Source organism: Dasypus novemcinctus, chromosome 31, assembly GCF_030445035.2.
Source record: "Dasypus novemcinctus isolate mDasNov1 chromosome 31, mDasNov1.1.hap2, whole genome shotgun sequence".
Lineage (NCBI taxonomy): Eukaryota > Metazoa > Chordata > Mammalia > Cingulata > Dasypodidae > Dasypus > Dasypus novemcinctus.
The window spans coordinates 11,951,570-11,967,718 of NC_080703.1; the positions used below are offsets into that span (position 1 = coordinate 11,951,570).

The following is a 16,149-nucleotide window of genomic DNA, read 5'->3' on the forward strand; positions in this document are numbered from 1 at the left end:
GTGGAAGGAAGGAAGAGAAGGGTGTTCAGAGTTGTCCAGGTCACCCATTCCTTACTTTTCAACATTGTTTCTGTCAGTCCTCAGGGTGTTCCTCAGGGCATCTGATTAGATAAAAGCCTTGGTTGGGGACGCTCAGCCTGGTGTACAGCTGGGCACCTGGGCTATCCCTCAGGCCTCCTGGAGGCATGGGACTGCCAGAAGAGGGACACCTCACTTTTCTTAGGCTGCTGTCACAAGTGCCACGAACTGGGTGGCTAAAAACACCAGGAACCGCTCTCTCAGCCCTGCAGGCTGAAGCCACAAGTGCGTGGGCTGTGCTGGTGGGTCCATCCTGGCCTCTGGGATGCCTGTCCCTTGGCCAGCAAGGCTTGGTTTTTCAGTGTCTCTTCAGTCACCCTATGGCCTGCTCTGTCTCTCTTCCCATGGCGCCCACTCCCCTTCTGTCTGTGCCCACACCCCCCTTCTAAAGACACCAGCCATCCTGGACGAAGGGTCCTCCCACTCCAGTTGGCCTCATTCAATTTAAATGATTCTGCTTGCAATAACACTTTTGCAAAAAGTTTGTGTTGCCAGGTACCCGGGATTAGGACTTCAGGGTATCTTTTTGGGTACAAAGCTCAACCCATAATGTGGAACACAGATTCCCTTGGAAAGTAAGTTAATGGTGTATAAAATAATCCCACAAAATGCCTCCTTCCTCTTCTCCTAACCACCCACAATCAGTGGTGCCCAGGTGAGTCCCCAGTTCTGGTCAACTCTCGCTGGAGTACTGGTGGGAGGCCTCTTGAGTCTCATGAGCTTCACTTCACACACAGAAGTGTGGTTTCCAGTTGAAGCAAGCATGGCCATCAGCCTGCCCCCCGGGATATCTCTTGCATCTGACGTACCCCTCTGCCTGGCTTCTAGCGTGTGGAAGGACTGGATGGAGGAAGGGGACTTCTGGGGCCATCTGACAAGGTAACTGTCTCTGCTGGCCCTTAAAACAGGAGGGGGATGGAACGGAAGTGTTCCTGACCTTCAGCCAACACACGCCTCATCTGTTTTCTTCCTGTGAGCAATAGGTTTTGAACAACTGTAAATGGTTTCACTTATTAAGTGGGGTTTACATTTTGAGTCTACAGTACCTATGATACTGCCAGTGAGTTGATGACCATCGTGAGATAATAGTCAAAAAGCCAGGACTCTTGGTGTATGAAGTTGCTCAATGCTTCTTTATCGAGAGAATATTAAATTCATCTGGATTTTCAGAATAACAAAGAGAGTTCACACTACACCGTTTAGTTTGTACCTTTGAGGAGTCCCTTTCCACAGCACCCTAAGGTGGACTGTAGATTGCTCCTTGATGGGGTGTCACTGATAGAAAGTACTGCTGAGGACTGCACAGTGGGGCTTGTGACTTCTGAAGCTTGAATGTGGTAGAAATGCAGAGCAGAGCCCCTGCCCACTGAAGGCCAGGCCCAAGAGGGAGAAGGACAGAGTGAGCCTGCAGACTCAGTGTCTCCTTCTTGAATTTGCAGGTCTTATAAGCAGTCCCACCTTCCAGGGCTGACTGAACAAGGGCCAGAGAGCAGCCCCAAGGTAGGAAGTGACTGGGGCTCTGCCCCTTGGAGGGAAATCAGGAATGAGCCATAAGCACACCTTTCTATATGACAGGGTCGGCACACTAAGGCCCATGGGCCAAACCTGGCCCCCATCCAGTTTTGATAAAGTTTTATTAGAACATAGCCACACCCATTCATTTCTCTATCCTCCCTGTGTAAGATGTTGGGGTTGAGTGATAGCGACAGAGCCCCTGGGGCAGGAAAGTTCCCACCTGGCCCTTCACAGAGAAAGTCGCTGACTCCTGCTCGAATGCCTTACTGCTGCCTGGAAAATGGGAATTGTCTTTAGAATACATTCATTCAAATGGGATTTTATGTGTTTAAAGCATTTAAGGGCAGTTTTGATTAGCTGGGATTACAGGCAAATTCAAGTCCTGGGGCTTTGTGTATGCCAAAAGGAAATGATGCAACTGAAATAAATATTAATTAAAATCTAAAGAAAAGAATCTTAAAAGCAACAAGAACAGCAAAAGGCATTTCAAAGTCCATTTGTACCAATGTTCACACCATGGTATTGGGATTATGGGCAGCACTGGTATCTGATCAACTCCAGGGCTCCAGGAACAGTTTCTCTGACCTTGGGGTCATTGGTCATAAAGAGGGTGAATTCTGTACTACAGGTTTGCTGAAGGACCAAACTGCCCCAAAATTCATTGCAGGTACTTTCAGCCCCTAACAAAGCTGATCAGATTACTTCCTAAGTCAATTTCCTTGGAGCACAGTTAACAGTAGTCAGTGTGTTGGTTAGCAGCCCAGGCTGAGCAGTCCTGGGTCGAAGTATCAGCTCTATGGTGACTAGCTGTGGAGCCTTCACAAGTCACAGCCTCTCTGTCTCACTTTGCCATTCTAGGACAGATCAAACAGAACCGACCTCATCGCCACTTATGAGAATGAATGTACTTAGTCCGCATACAGTGGCTCACGGTAAGCCCTGGGTCGGTGGAGCTCTAATTACTGTTTTGTTTTTAATTTTTAATTTTTTAATTATCATTTTTTAAAGTTAATAGATCACACAAAACTTTACATTAAAAAACATAAGAGGTTCCCATATACTCCACACTCCACCCCCATCAATTTTAGAGTTGTATTTTTTAAAGATACATAGATCACAAAAAATGTTACATTCAAAAAATATGAGGTTCCCATATACCCCCACCCCCCTCACTCCACTCCTCCCACATCAACAACCTCTTTCATTAGGGTGGCACATTCATTGTATTTGGTGAATACATTTTGGAGCACTGCTACACCCCATAGACTAATTGGCTTTGGCTAGTCATGGTCAGTGCCCTTTTGCTAAGGATTGGGTCCACAGGGGCAAGCCTTTCCTTCCTGATCTGATCACTGTCAGAGAGGCACATGATAGAACCTTCAACCTGGGGGCTTAAATGAGTGGTTCTGGGGCATTGTCAGACTAACCCTGGCAAACTGAGACAGTGGCTAAAAGTAAAGATAGACTTCCCATGCCAAGTTGTGTGTGTGTGTGTGTGTGTGTGTGTGTGTGTGTGTGTGTGTGTGGCAGGGAGGCTCTGCTCAGTCCAGTCTCAGGAACCCAGTTGGAGGGAGGGTCAACAATCAGGCTGTGGTCCTTTCAGTGTCAAGTCTCTGGAGCTCCTGGCCATGGGTGCTTACATGCTTCTGCCTGAAGAGTCACACATGGCTCCTTGGTCACATGCAAGCACCTAGCAGAGGAGCAGGGACGGTTAATCCTGTGGGTGGCCGGGAGTGGAGGAGAATTGGCTATTGTTTCCGTCTGCCACTCAGCTGATCCTGAAGAGCCCTCCAGGGTTGGGTCTCTGGCTCCATTTCCCACTGTTGGAAAGTCCTTGCTTCTCCTACCAAGTGCCCTTTCTCAGCCAGCAGCTCTATCTGCAATAGCAAGCTCTCCTCCACTGTCACGTCCATTTCCTACCCCCAGCACCAACAACCTCAGCAACCCTCCTTCTATGTCACCCTGCACTTTGTTCACACCTCAGCTATTTCCTGAGGGAAAACTGATGGTAGACAACAAGGGCCAAACCAGTATCAGGAAACACTGAATTTCAACAATACTCAAAACACAAAAGGCCAAATGGATATCAAGAGAGAAAGGTAAATGGGGTTTGTTTTGCTTTGTGTTTTATTTTTTTAAATTCATTTGTTAAAATATTACATTAAAAAAATATGAGGTCCACATGTACCCTCCATCCCCCTAACCCCACTACTCCACCTATAGCAAAATTCTCCTCCATCATCATGACACATTCATTGCATTTGGTGAATACATCTCTGAGCATCGCTGCACCTCATGGTCAATGGTCCACATCATAGCGCACACTCTCCCACGTTCCACCCAGTGGGCCATGGGAGGACAAACAATGTGCGGTAACTGTCCCTGCAGCACCACCCAGGACAACTCCAAGTCCCGAAAATGCCTCCACATCTCATCTCTTCCTCCCATTCCCCACACCCAGTAGCCACCATGGCCTCTTTTTTCCACACCAGTGCCACATTTTCTTCGAATACTAGCCACAATAGTTCATGAATAGTATATCAGTAGGTCCACTCTAATCCATATTCTATTCCTCCATCCTATGGACCTTAGATTGGTTGAGTCCATTCCACATATGACAACAGGGGGCTTAGGTTCCACATGGATGTTGGATGCAATTCTCCTGCTTTCAGTTGTAGACATTCTTGGCTCCATGGCGTGGTGGTTGACATTCTTCACCTCCATGTTAGCTGAGTGGGGTAAGTCCAATAAACCAGAGTGTAGGAGCTGAAGTCTGTTGAGGCTCAGGGTCTGACTATCACATGGTCAGTCCAGAGATTCAGATACCCTAGATATATCTTAAACCCCAGCACCAACTACAATTCTAATAAAGTAACAGGAAAGGCTTGTGAAAAGAGATCACATCTGAGTCCAGCTCCATCACACAGAAACACAAACTCCAAAGAAGGGCCAACTGACATTGCACTGAACTTCATCTGCCATGATCATAAGACCTGTGGGTCTTTGTAGCCCTCAGAAGAACCAATACCTGGGGTTGTATCTACTTTATCTGTCTCTGAGACTCTGCTCAGGTGTGCATAACGACAACCCCTCTGATAACATTTTTAGAGACTGATAGCCATATAAACTTTAGAGAGCTCTTTTTTAGAGACTCATAACCATATAAACTCATTTGTCCTTTCCAATTCCCCCTTGATTTAGGTCAAAAGGCATTTTTAACTCCTGTTATTATATGTAGACAGGGATATTCTGCTGGTCCGAGTTGAACCATTTATTCAAGGTCATTGTCTAGTTACGTCATCAGCTAGTACTTGATAGTGATCCCTCGGCAACAGGGAGGCTCATCTCCAGGAGTCATGTCCCACACTGGTGGGGAAGGCAATGCATGTATATGCTGAGTTTGGCTTTGAGACTTGCCACATTTGAGCAACATGGAGGCTCTCAGGAGGTAACTCTTAGGCACACTACTTCTCTAGGCCTTGCTCTTATTTCAGGTGCACAGGCTCACAAGCATAGTCATTAGTATCAGGAGCTCATTGTTGGAACTTCATTCCTTTTTGGTCTTTGCCGTTGCACTTGGGGGATTTTTGCTGTTCCCTTAGGGACTATGATAGAGCTCCCCTGGCTAGGAATTCAGCACTCCCTCAGTTGTTGTTTTTAATTGTTTCCACTAAGAAAATATCCAAACATATATGCCCTGTAGAACTCCCTGTGAACCATATGTCCCCTGTCAATAACATACCATACCACCATTCCTCTGCTGCCATTGTTGAACCCCTCTGTGATCCAAAACTTCCTGAAAAGTGAAGCCCAGTATATTGCCAGGTTCCCTTAATAGTAAAATGGAATATAGCAATGAGTTTAAAGTTTAGATATAGAATACATATTAATTTGGAAAAATTCTACATCTTATCTTTTTCTTTTCTTTCTTCTAATTATTAAGCTTATCTTCCCAAGAGTTTTAGGTCACAGTAATTCATATATACAATATGCAGTATTCCCACATATCCAATATAAAACCTTTTTCCTGCCACAGCAAAAATCTTTTAACATATTCGTACCATATTTACTGAAACTGATGTACAGATATTGAGACAATAGTTTTCAAACAAGGTAACATTTGTGTTTACTTTGTGGTTTATACTTTAGGCTACATGATTTTCTAAATTTTTAGTTATCTTATGTTTTACATTATGGTTTACATTTTAGCCTATCAGCCCCTATATATTTTTGGTGTAATTTTACATGTCTTATAGCCATCCTTCCGTACTCTATTGCCCTCACAGTTACCTTGGTTCCATCTATTCAATACCTATTTCCCCCTCCCCTTGGGGCCTACAGTGACAGTCAATCTTCATTTCTTGAAGAGCCATGTTCAGAGATACTTGTAACAGTGTTGAGGGCTAGACATGCTCAACTGCCCTAATGCCCTGGGAGCCAACATTTCTCTTGAGAGATACAGTTCCCTCTATTTGATGGCATCAGTCCTCCCCAGGATGTGGGTATACCTTCACTCTCATTATATGGGTCTCTACCCAATGATATAACCCTCTCTGGCAAAATGAGAATTCACATATTCCCTAGGAGTCTGTCCTGCATCAGATTATCCCCTTTAAGTATCTTAAACAGGTAACTTTCCTTATTATATTTTTGAAAAGGTTTTCTCAGCATTATACTCTCAACTAAATACCTGACAATCTCCTATGTTCGTATGTTGCCCCAACCTCCCCCTAATTTCTTGGCAATATTACCCATCCGCCCATCCCTAGCCCCCCTCAAGCCCACAATGCCCCACCCAAAGTTAACCCTATGCCCCAATTTTATCCCTTCCAGGTACACATATTTACCTCCAGCTTATAGATTTCATCCATGTAGATGTCAGCTTACATCCTTCTTCTACCCCACGATTTCCTGTAAGCCTATCATCCAGTCTCTAGCTCTCCGAGGCATATTGTGTTTACTTATTTCATATTATTGATGTCATGTAGTATTTGTCCTTCAATGCCTGGGTTGCTTCACTCAACATAAGCTTCTCAAGATTCATCCATGTTATCACGTGTGTTTGTAGTGTATTTGTTCTTAAAGTTGAGTAGTATTCCATTGTATGTATATACCACATTTTATTTATCCATTCATCTGTTGATGGGCATTTGGGTTGATTCCAACTTTTGGCATGGAAAAAAATTCTACATCCTATATTTTTCTTTTCTTTTCTTTTCTTTCCCCCCCCCCCCCCCAATTATTGAGCTTCTCTTCACAGGAGTCCTAGACCACAGCAATGCATATATATAATATACAGTACTCCCATACAACCACCACACAACCTTTTCCGTTCCACATTGATACTCTTACACCCTATTCACATCATATTTACTTAATGTGATGCACAGAGTCTGAGACAATAGCTTTCTAACAAGGTGACATCTGTGCTTACATTGTGGTGCATACTTGAGGATACACAGCTTTTTACATTCTTAGTTATCCTATGTTTTACATTATGGTTTACATTATCAGTCTGTCATCTCCTATATGTTATGGTGTAATATTACATGTTTTATATCCATCCTTGTGTACTCTCACGAAACTCCTCTCTTACCCCCCATATACCTTGGTTCCACACATTTAACGTCCATTTTCCCTTCTACCTTGGTGCCCACAGTGACAGCCAACCTCCATTTCCCGAGGAGCCACTTCCAGAGATAGATGGAATAGTGTTCAGGGCCTAACTTTCTCAACTGCCCCAATGCCCTGGGAGCCACCCTTTCTCTCAAGGGATACAGTTCCCTCTATTTGATGGCATTAGTCCTTCCCAGGATGTGGGTCCACCCCCACTCTCACTACTTGGGTTTCTACCCCATGGTATCACCCATTCTGGCAGAATGAGCATTTAGACATTCCCCAGGAGCCCGTCCTGCATCAGACCCTCCCCTCCGAGCATTCTAAACAGGTAACCCTCTTTATTATATTTTGATATGATTTTCTCGGCATTTTACTCTCCACCACCTCCTGACCCTCTCCTGTGTTCGTATGCTACCCCTCCCTCCCCCCACTTTTGGGCAACGTTACCCATCCGTCCCTCCCCAGCCACCCTCAAAACTGCAAAGCCCCAACCAAAGGCAACCCCTTGCCCCACTTCTTTCTCTTCTTTGTGTTCATACTTACCACCATCTCGTCTTAAATTCCACCCCTGCAGACATCGGCTCACATCCTTCCTCCACCCTATGATTTCCTGTAAGCCTATCGTTCAGTCTCTTGCTATCTAGGGCAGCTTGGTTATTTCATATCATTGAGGTCATGTAGTATTTGTCCTTCAGTGTCTGGGTTGCTTCATTCAACATAAGGTTCTCAAGATTCATCCATGTTATCACATGTGTTTGTAGTGTGTTTGTTCTTACAGCCGAGTAGTATTCCATTGTGTGTATATACCACATTTTATTGATCCACTCATCTGTTGATGGGCATTTGGGTTGATTCCAACTTTTGGCGATAGTGAACAATGCTGCTATGAACATTGGTGTGCATCTATCAGTTTGTGTCCTTGTTTTCAGTTCTGCTGGGTATATACCCAGCAGTGGAATTGCTGAGTCATCTGGCAAATCTATGGATAGTTTTTGAGAAACAGCCAAACTGTCCTCCAGAATGGTTGGATCCTTCTGCATTCCCACCAGCAGTGGATGAGTGTTCCCATTCCTCCACATCCTCTCCAGCATTTGTATTCTTCTGTTTGTTTCATAGCTGCCAATCTTATGGGAGCAAGATGGTATCTCATTGTAGTTTTGATTTGCATTTCCCTGATAGCTAGAGATTTGGAGCATTTTTTCATGTGCTTTTTAGCCATTTGTATTTCTTCTTTGAAGAAGTGTCTGTTTAAACCTTTCCCCCATTTTTAAAATGGGTTGTTTATCTTTTTATTTTCAAGATATAGGTGTTCTTTATATATGCAAGTTATAAGTCTCCTATCCAATATATGGTTACCAAATATTTTCTCCCATTGTATAGGCTCCCTTTTTACTTTCTTGACAAACTCCTTTGAGGTGCAGAAGGCTTTAATTTTGAGGAAGCCCCAGTTATCTATTTGTTCTTTTGCTCCTCATGCTTTTGGTGTGAAGTTCATGAAGCCATTTCCTATTACTTGACTCTTATATTTAGGTCTTTGATCCATCTTGAGTTGATCTTTGTATAAGGTGTGAAATGTTAATCCTCTTTCATTCTTTTACATATGGATATCCAGTTCTCCAGGCACCATTTGTTGAATAGGCCATTCTCTCCCAGTTAGAGGGAATGGTGGCTTCATCAAATATTATATGGCTATATATATGAGGATCTATGTCAAACTTTCAGTTTGGTTCCATTGGTCTGTGTGTCTCTCCTTATGCCAATACCATGCTGTTTTCACTACTGTAGCTTGGTAGTATGTTTTGAAGTCAAGTAGTGTGATTCCTCCAATTTCATTTTTCTTTTTCAAAATGTCTTTGGCTATTCAGGGCCTCTTTCCTTTCCAAATAAATTTCATAGTTAGTTTTTCTAGTTCCTTAAAAAATGCTGTGTTGATTTTTATTGGGATTGCATTGAATGTGTAGATCAGTTTTGGTAGGATAGACATCTTAATAATATTCAGTCTCCTATCCATGAACAGGGAATATTCTTCCATTTACTTAGGTTTTCTTTGATTTCCTTGAACAATCTTGTGTAGTTCTCTGTGTATAAGTTCTTTACCTCTTTAGTTAAATTTATTCCTAGGTATTTGATTTTTTAATTGTCTATTGTAAATGGTATTTGTTTCTTGATTTCCTCCTGAGTTTGCTCTTTATTGGTGTACAGAAATGCTACTGATTTTTGCTCATTGATCTTATAACCTGCGACTATACTAAACTCATTTATGAGTTCTAGAAGCTTTGTTGTAGACCTCTCAGAGTTTTCTATGTATAGGATCATGTCATCTGCAAATATTGAAATTTTGACTTCTTCCTTTCAAATTTGAATGCCTTTTTTTCTTGGTTCTTGCCTCAGTCCTTGAGCAAGTCCTTCTAAGACAATGTCCAATAGAAGAGGTGATAGTGGGCATCCTTGTCTTTTTCCTGATCTTAGAGGGAAGGATTTTAGGACTTCACCATTGCAAACGATGTTGACTATGGGGTTTCATATATACTTTTTATCATGTTCAAAAATTTTCCTTGTATTCCAATCTTTTGGAGTGTTTTTATCATGAGAGGGTGCTGTATTTTGTCAAATGCTTTTTCTGCATCTATAGATATGATCATGTCATTTTTTTTCATTCAATCTGTTTATATGGTGTATTACATTGATTGATTTTCTTATGTTGAACCATCCTTGCATACCTGGAATGAATCCCACTTGGTCACGGTGTATAATTCGTTTAATGTGTTGTTGAATAGGGTTAGCAAGTATTTTGTTGAGTATTTTTGTGTGTAGGTTCATTAGAGAATTTGATCTGTAATTTTCCTTCTTGTTGTGTCTTTGTTTGGCTTTGGTACTAGGGTATTGTTGGCATCATAGAATGAGTTCTAAAATGTTCCTTCTGTTTTGGTTTTTTGGAAGAGTTTTAGCAAGATTGGTGTTAGTTCTTTCTGGAATCTTTTGTAGAATACACCTGTGAAGCCCTCTGGCCCTGGGCTCTTCTTAGTTGGGAGATTTTTAATGACTGATTCTATCTCTTTACTTGTGATTGGTTTGTTGAGATCACCAATTTCTTCTTTCATCAGTATAGGCTGCTTATGTGTTTCTATGAATTTCTCCATTTCCTCTGAATTGTCATTTTTGCTGGAATATAGTTTTTCAAAGTATCCTCTTATGATAGTCTTTATTTCTGTGGGGCCATTGGTGATATCTCCTTTCTCATTTCTTATTTTGTGTATTTGCTTCTTCTCTCTTTTTTTCTTTCTTAGTCTAGCTAAGGGTTTGTCATTTTTATTGATCTTCTCAAAGAACCAGCTCTTGGTCTTTTTTATCTATTCAAGTGCTTTCTTATTTTCTATTTCATTTAGTTCTACACTTATCTTTGTTCTTTCTTTCTTCTTCCTGTGGGGTTACTTTGTTGTTGTTATCTAATTCCTCCAAATGTGCAGTTAGTTCTTCAATTTTTGCTCTTTCTTCTTTTTTGATGTATGAATTTATGGGTATAAATTTCCATCAGTACTGCTTTTGCTGCATCCCATAAATTTTGGTATGTTGTGTTATCATTATCATTAGTTTCAAGGTAGTTATTAAGTTCTTTTGAGATTTCCTCTTTTACCCACTGTTTTCTAAGAGTGTGCTGTTTAATTTCCATATCTTGGTGTGAAATCTGGGCCTCTGGCCCTTTCAGATTTCCAGCTTCACTCCACTGTGGTCAGAGAAATGATTTTGTATGATTTCAATCTTTCTGAATTCATTAAGCCTTTCTTTGTGGCCTAGCATATGGTCTGTCTTGGAGAATGATTCATGTGCACTTGAGAAAAATATGTATCCTGCTGTATTCTCGTGTAATGATCTGTATATGTCTATTAGATCCAGCTCCTCTAATATACTGGTCAAATATTTTGTTTCTTTAGTGATTCTGTTTTGAGATGTTCTGTCCAAAGTTGATAGTGGTGTATTAAAATCTCCCATTATAATCTTAGAGGCATCTATTCTTTCTCTTAGTTTATCCAGTGTTTTCCTAATGTATTTGGAGGCACCTTTGTTAGGAGCATAAATATTTGATTGTTCATTCTCCTTGAGAGATATCCCTTCCACTAATATGTAGTATCCTTCTTTGTCTCTCACAATTGTAGCAATGCTTCAAAATGTGTTCATCAATTGTAACAAATGTATCACACTGATGAAAGCTGTTGTTAATATGGGAAGATGTGGGAGGGGAAGGAGATGTGGTGTTTCAGAATCCCCTATATTTTTATGTAAAATTTAGGCAATCAAAAGCTTGTTTAAAAATAAAAAAGTATTAAAAATGAATTAAAAATAAAATCCATGCCTATGTAGGTAGTTACCTTTTTCTTTAGAAATTTTGCAACTTTGTCTAAAATCAATTGTCTATAGAAACATGGGTTAATTTCTGAAATTTCAATCCTATTGCATTGGTTTAAATATCTATCCCTCTAACAGTCCAAAATTTTTACATGATTGTATATTAGTAAAGTATGGAAATTAGTAACTCTCAGTCTTCCAAATTAGTTCTTATTTTTCAAGAGATTTTGTCAAATTTGGGACATTTTGTAATTCTATATAAATTTGACTTTCACCTTTTCTATTTCTGAAAAATAAAAAATATTGATGGGATTACATTAAATTAGCAGATTTCTTTAGACTTTAGTGATGTCTTAACTATATTTGCTTCAAAATCTTAAGGTTGGGAGGTTAAATATTAATTTCCTGAAAAGAAAATAACAGTAGTTAACTATTCTTTTAATGGAATCAGATAAAGACTCTGGAAAATTTAAGCTGAGTTGGAAAGGATGAATATGAATTACCTAGATGAAAAAGGTAAAAAATACTTGAGGCTGATGGAAAGCTTATGCAAAAGATCCTTCTAAGAAATATCTTGGAGTGGATGGAAAGCTGAAATAAGACCCATCCATTTGAAGTGCTGGAATGAAGTGGGAGAAGGATGGGACAAGATTGCAGGAAGGACAGGGTGTTATTGGTTAGGTTAACTATTAAATTTATACCCAAAGAAATGGAGAGGTACTGAATTGTTTTAGCAGGGTGATATTGTGAGGCAATTTACATTTCTGAAAGATTATCATAGCTGCTGTGTGAAGAAAGAATGAGGAAGGAGCAAGAGTAGTTGAAGAGAAACACAGAAAGAACACAAGATGGTGAATTAGACTTTGGAAAGTACTGTATGAATGCAGGATGAATCGATAATAGATTAGATGACTGAGATTTTATGACTGAATTAAGGATGACTCTCCAAGGAATTGTATAACATGGGTTGTGAAGACATTTTTATTAACTCTTGAGACCCATGCAAAGGAAAAGAGGGGCTTGGTTGGGTCAGAACTTGAAGGAGTTTTAATGTTGGCCTAGGACTAAAGTATTTCTACTGAAAGTCATTGTCATGTCTTTCATCATGGTCCAATGGGTGGTTTAAAGCAGGATGAACTCAGGCACAAATGGTCGAGGCAAAGGAAAGAGAAGGCGATCTGGGTGATCAGAAGCCTGGTGTAGAGCAAATATTTGTCTGAAATTGGGCAGCTACTTCAGGATATCAACTTCACTTGAATTCCAAAATGCATGATAGCAGAACAGGGGCAGGTGGGAAACGGGGCAGTATCAAGAGCAGCAGGGGAATAGAGGAAAGTCGAATTAAGCAACAGCAAAAGTGGATATGAAATTTATACAAACCTCATTGAGAGGAAGGGCTAGTGACAGACAAGTGACAATTCCCACACTGTATTACTTCTGGCATTTAAGATGCACCCATTGTCATCATTGTCTCCTTCTATGTTACTTAGGAATTAAGTGTTTCTTTCAATTGACTGAATCCTGAATCCAAAGCCAGCTTTTTAAATTTTTAAAAAAATCTTTTGGTACTTTGTAGGTATTCCGATCTCTGTGTTTGATGTAAAAAAAAAAAAAAAAAAAAGATAAGATATATCTTCATAGACTGCAAATACATTCCAATGTATCTACAGGTGGACTGATTTTTATTTATGTTACAAAGTAGCACATATTGGTCATTTTAAGTGAAAAATATCAAGCTTACATTTTAGAAATTTCTCCCCCATTATTTCTTCTAATTTGGACTTTTTTGTTATTCACTGTATTCTTTCTTTCTGAAACTTTTTTAGTGATTGGAGCACTCAAGATCTCAATAAAACGCATTTTCTTTTGTATTTTTCACTTTTTCAATATATTCTGAATTCTTGGTAAATTCCACAGTTCTATAACAAATTCTAATCTCTTGATTACTATGTTCAGATCTGGTCTGTGTTGTTAGGAGAGGGAAAGAGAAAAGAAAGGACAATAACATAAAGAGTGATAGAAAACAGAATAAAGGTGCTAGAAATAAAAACTCAGAAAAATCTGGAGCTAAACAAAGAGAGATGGAATTTAAGAGAAACAACAGAAATGGAAGATAGAAAGATGTAAAGGAAGGGGAATAGTGTTGGTAGCCAAAATCAGTACCCACAGAAAAGAGGAAATCAAGGATGAGGAAGCACAGCAAACAGGAAGCACTGCCTGCAACACCTAATACAAAAAAGAAAAAAAAAGGAAAAAAGGCAGAAAAAAGGAAAAATAAAAATAAAAGGTGGTGGGGGGATAAAGAGGAAGGAAAGTCAATTAAACAAATGAACAAAAAGGACCAGACAAGGCTTCAAGCAAGGAGTCATCTTTGCAATTGAATAAACTGCTTAGTAGTCTATCCTTCCCCCCTTCTCCCTTCCTCACTTCCCTCCCTCCCAGAGCAGCAGAAGGGCCATGTGAGAGCTCCTTTCTGAGATTCAAATGGGACCCTGGTGAACCAAATCACCATAGAAAATAATGACTCCTAGTCTCCTTGACAGAGAGCACCCACACCTTGCTGGGAACCCTAAATATGTTATTGGAAGCCTACCAAGCATTTCCTACTTTTCCCCTACCTTAGGTTTGTGCACAATTCTAGTTAATTGCCATAATCTGCCTTCTCCCAGAGGAATTTCCCTTATCCCAGGGTGTTTAGATAAATCAGCATCTCTCAGCAGATTCAACTCTCCTCTCTTCCTAGCATCTCCCCAAGACAGCTGGCATGCTCCACTAAAAAAAGGGGCAGGAGGTGTTAGACAATTGAATCTGCATTCCTCAGGCCCCTCTGCACCACAGCAGAACCCTCCCACTCTCAGAGTTTGTCTGATACTGGTGGGAAAGGGGAATGCTGGAGTTTTGGGGGGTGCTGGGTTCCAGGAATGTGGGCTTGGGTGAATGTGGGCTTGAGGAACACAGGGTCAGGAAACACAGGTTATGGAAACACAGAGTTTGGGGAATGCGAGCTTCTGGGAATGCAAGTTTGGGGATCATGGGTATGTGGAACAAGAAGCTTGGGAACACTGTCATGCAACCAGGGGTGTTCAGGGAATGCTGTGGCTATCAGCCTTAGGGGAAGGGTTTAGATTTCCCACAGCTTCGGGCTCAACAGTCAGAAACCCACACTTAAACCTTGAGCAAGCACTCCTTTTGTTGCACTCTCTCCAGATTGATGTCCAGAAACATCCTGCCTTGTGGATTTCCAAAACAGCTCTCTTGGCAGAATTCTGTCTCCACTTGGCTGTTTTATTGCAGGAGAGTTGACAAGGGTGTACTCACTTGGATGCCATCTTGCCCCACCTCAATATACTTTATTTAAATTCATTCTGAGATTCACCTTTTGGTTCTATTTTCTGTTGAGTGAATGCATCTCCCATTTTTTGCAGGCTGAGCAGTATCAATTACTAACAGTTTTCCTCATATCTTTCTCTCTCCTTCCATGCTCACTCCTCTCTACTTCAATCAGGACACAGGAACCTCTAACAAGTGATAGGATATTCATAAATATTTAAGAATAGTTTTTAAAATCTGATCTTTCACAGGTAGGAGCCACAGAATTCCTTTGGAAAGACAGTTGCTGGAGGCAAGAAAGTAAGAGTGCTGAACTGCCTATCTTTGTGAGTAGTGGGCCAACTCATGGCCATCTTGCATGAGATGACAGGATCAAGAGTGGTGATGAGCTGCTGACTATCCATGCTCTAGACTTGACCAATTTAAATCCCAGTGAGGTGGTGGCTATTCTGAAAGCCAGAGCTGCTTCCCCAGCTGTCACCCTTAAAGCACTGGAGATCCAGACTTTGGAGGAGCCACCCCAGGCCATGGAAGAACACCAAGTGTTTTCAGTGAGAATGAATTCCATGCCAGGTGGTCCCCATCATGTTGCTTGGCCTTCCAAGAAACCTGCATGATTGCCATGATACAGTTTTAAGAGAAAGCTATTTGGGATGTAGGGGCCTTAGTATTGTTGGTGAATATGAAGAATGCCACACCGATCAGCCTTTCTTCTTTTTAACTATCATCCTGGGAATTCCTGCTTATTATGATGGAATTTTAAATTGTTATTTAATTGAGATCTCATTGTAGCAATGAATGGCCTATCCACCATGGGAATAAGCCATTCCACATTAGTCCCCATGCTAAAGGAGCAGAGCAATAAAATCACATTGACTGTTTTTCGTTGACCTGAAAGCCTCATGTAGATTTTTGAAGTTAGTTTTGAATTAAGCATCTTCTCTAGTGAAAAGAGGAATTTTTAAGGTAATTACAGTTGGTTGCTGAAGATCGTAAAATCTTCATTTACTTGAACAATTCTGTAGCAGACATCACCTTCCCAGGGTCCCATGATGGAGGAATAAAATATGGATTAGAGTGCACTTGCTGATATTCTACTGTGGAACTCTTGTGGCTAGAAATGGAAGAAATTGTGGCATTGATGTGGTGAGAGTGGCCATGGTAGTTGCTGAGGGTAGGGAGAGGGAGGAAGAGATGTGTTGTGGGGGCATTTGGGACTTGGAGTTGTCCTAAATGATATTGCAGGGACAGATGCAGGACATT

General features: G+C 41.0%; 1 long non-coding RNA gene across 1 annotated transcript; it reads left to right on the forward strand.

Annotated features, from left to right (window-relative positions):
* Positions 1-859: 859 nt before the first annotated feature.
* Positions 860-15,776, forward strand: LOC131277040 (uncharacterized). Its single transcript, XR_009184233.1, has 3 exons — positions 860-957; positions 2,452-2,525; positions 15,138-15,776. It is a non-coding gene; the product is annotated as an uncharacterized lncRNA (long non-coding RNA).
* Positions 15,777-16,149: the final 373 nt, after the last annotated feature.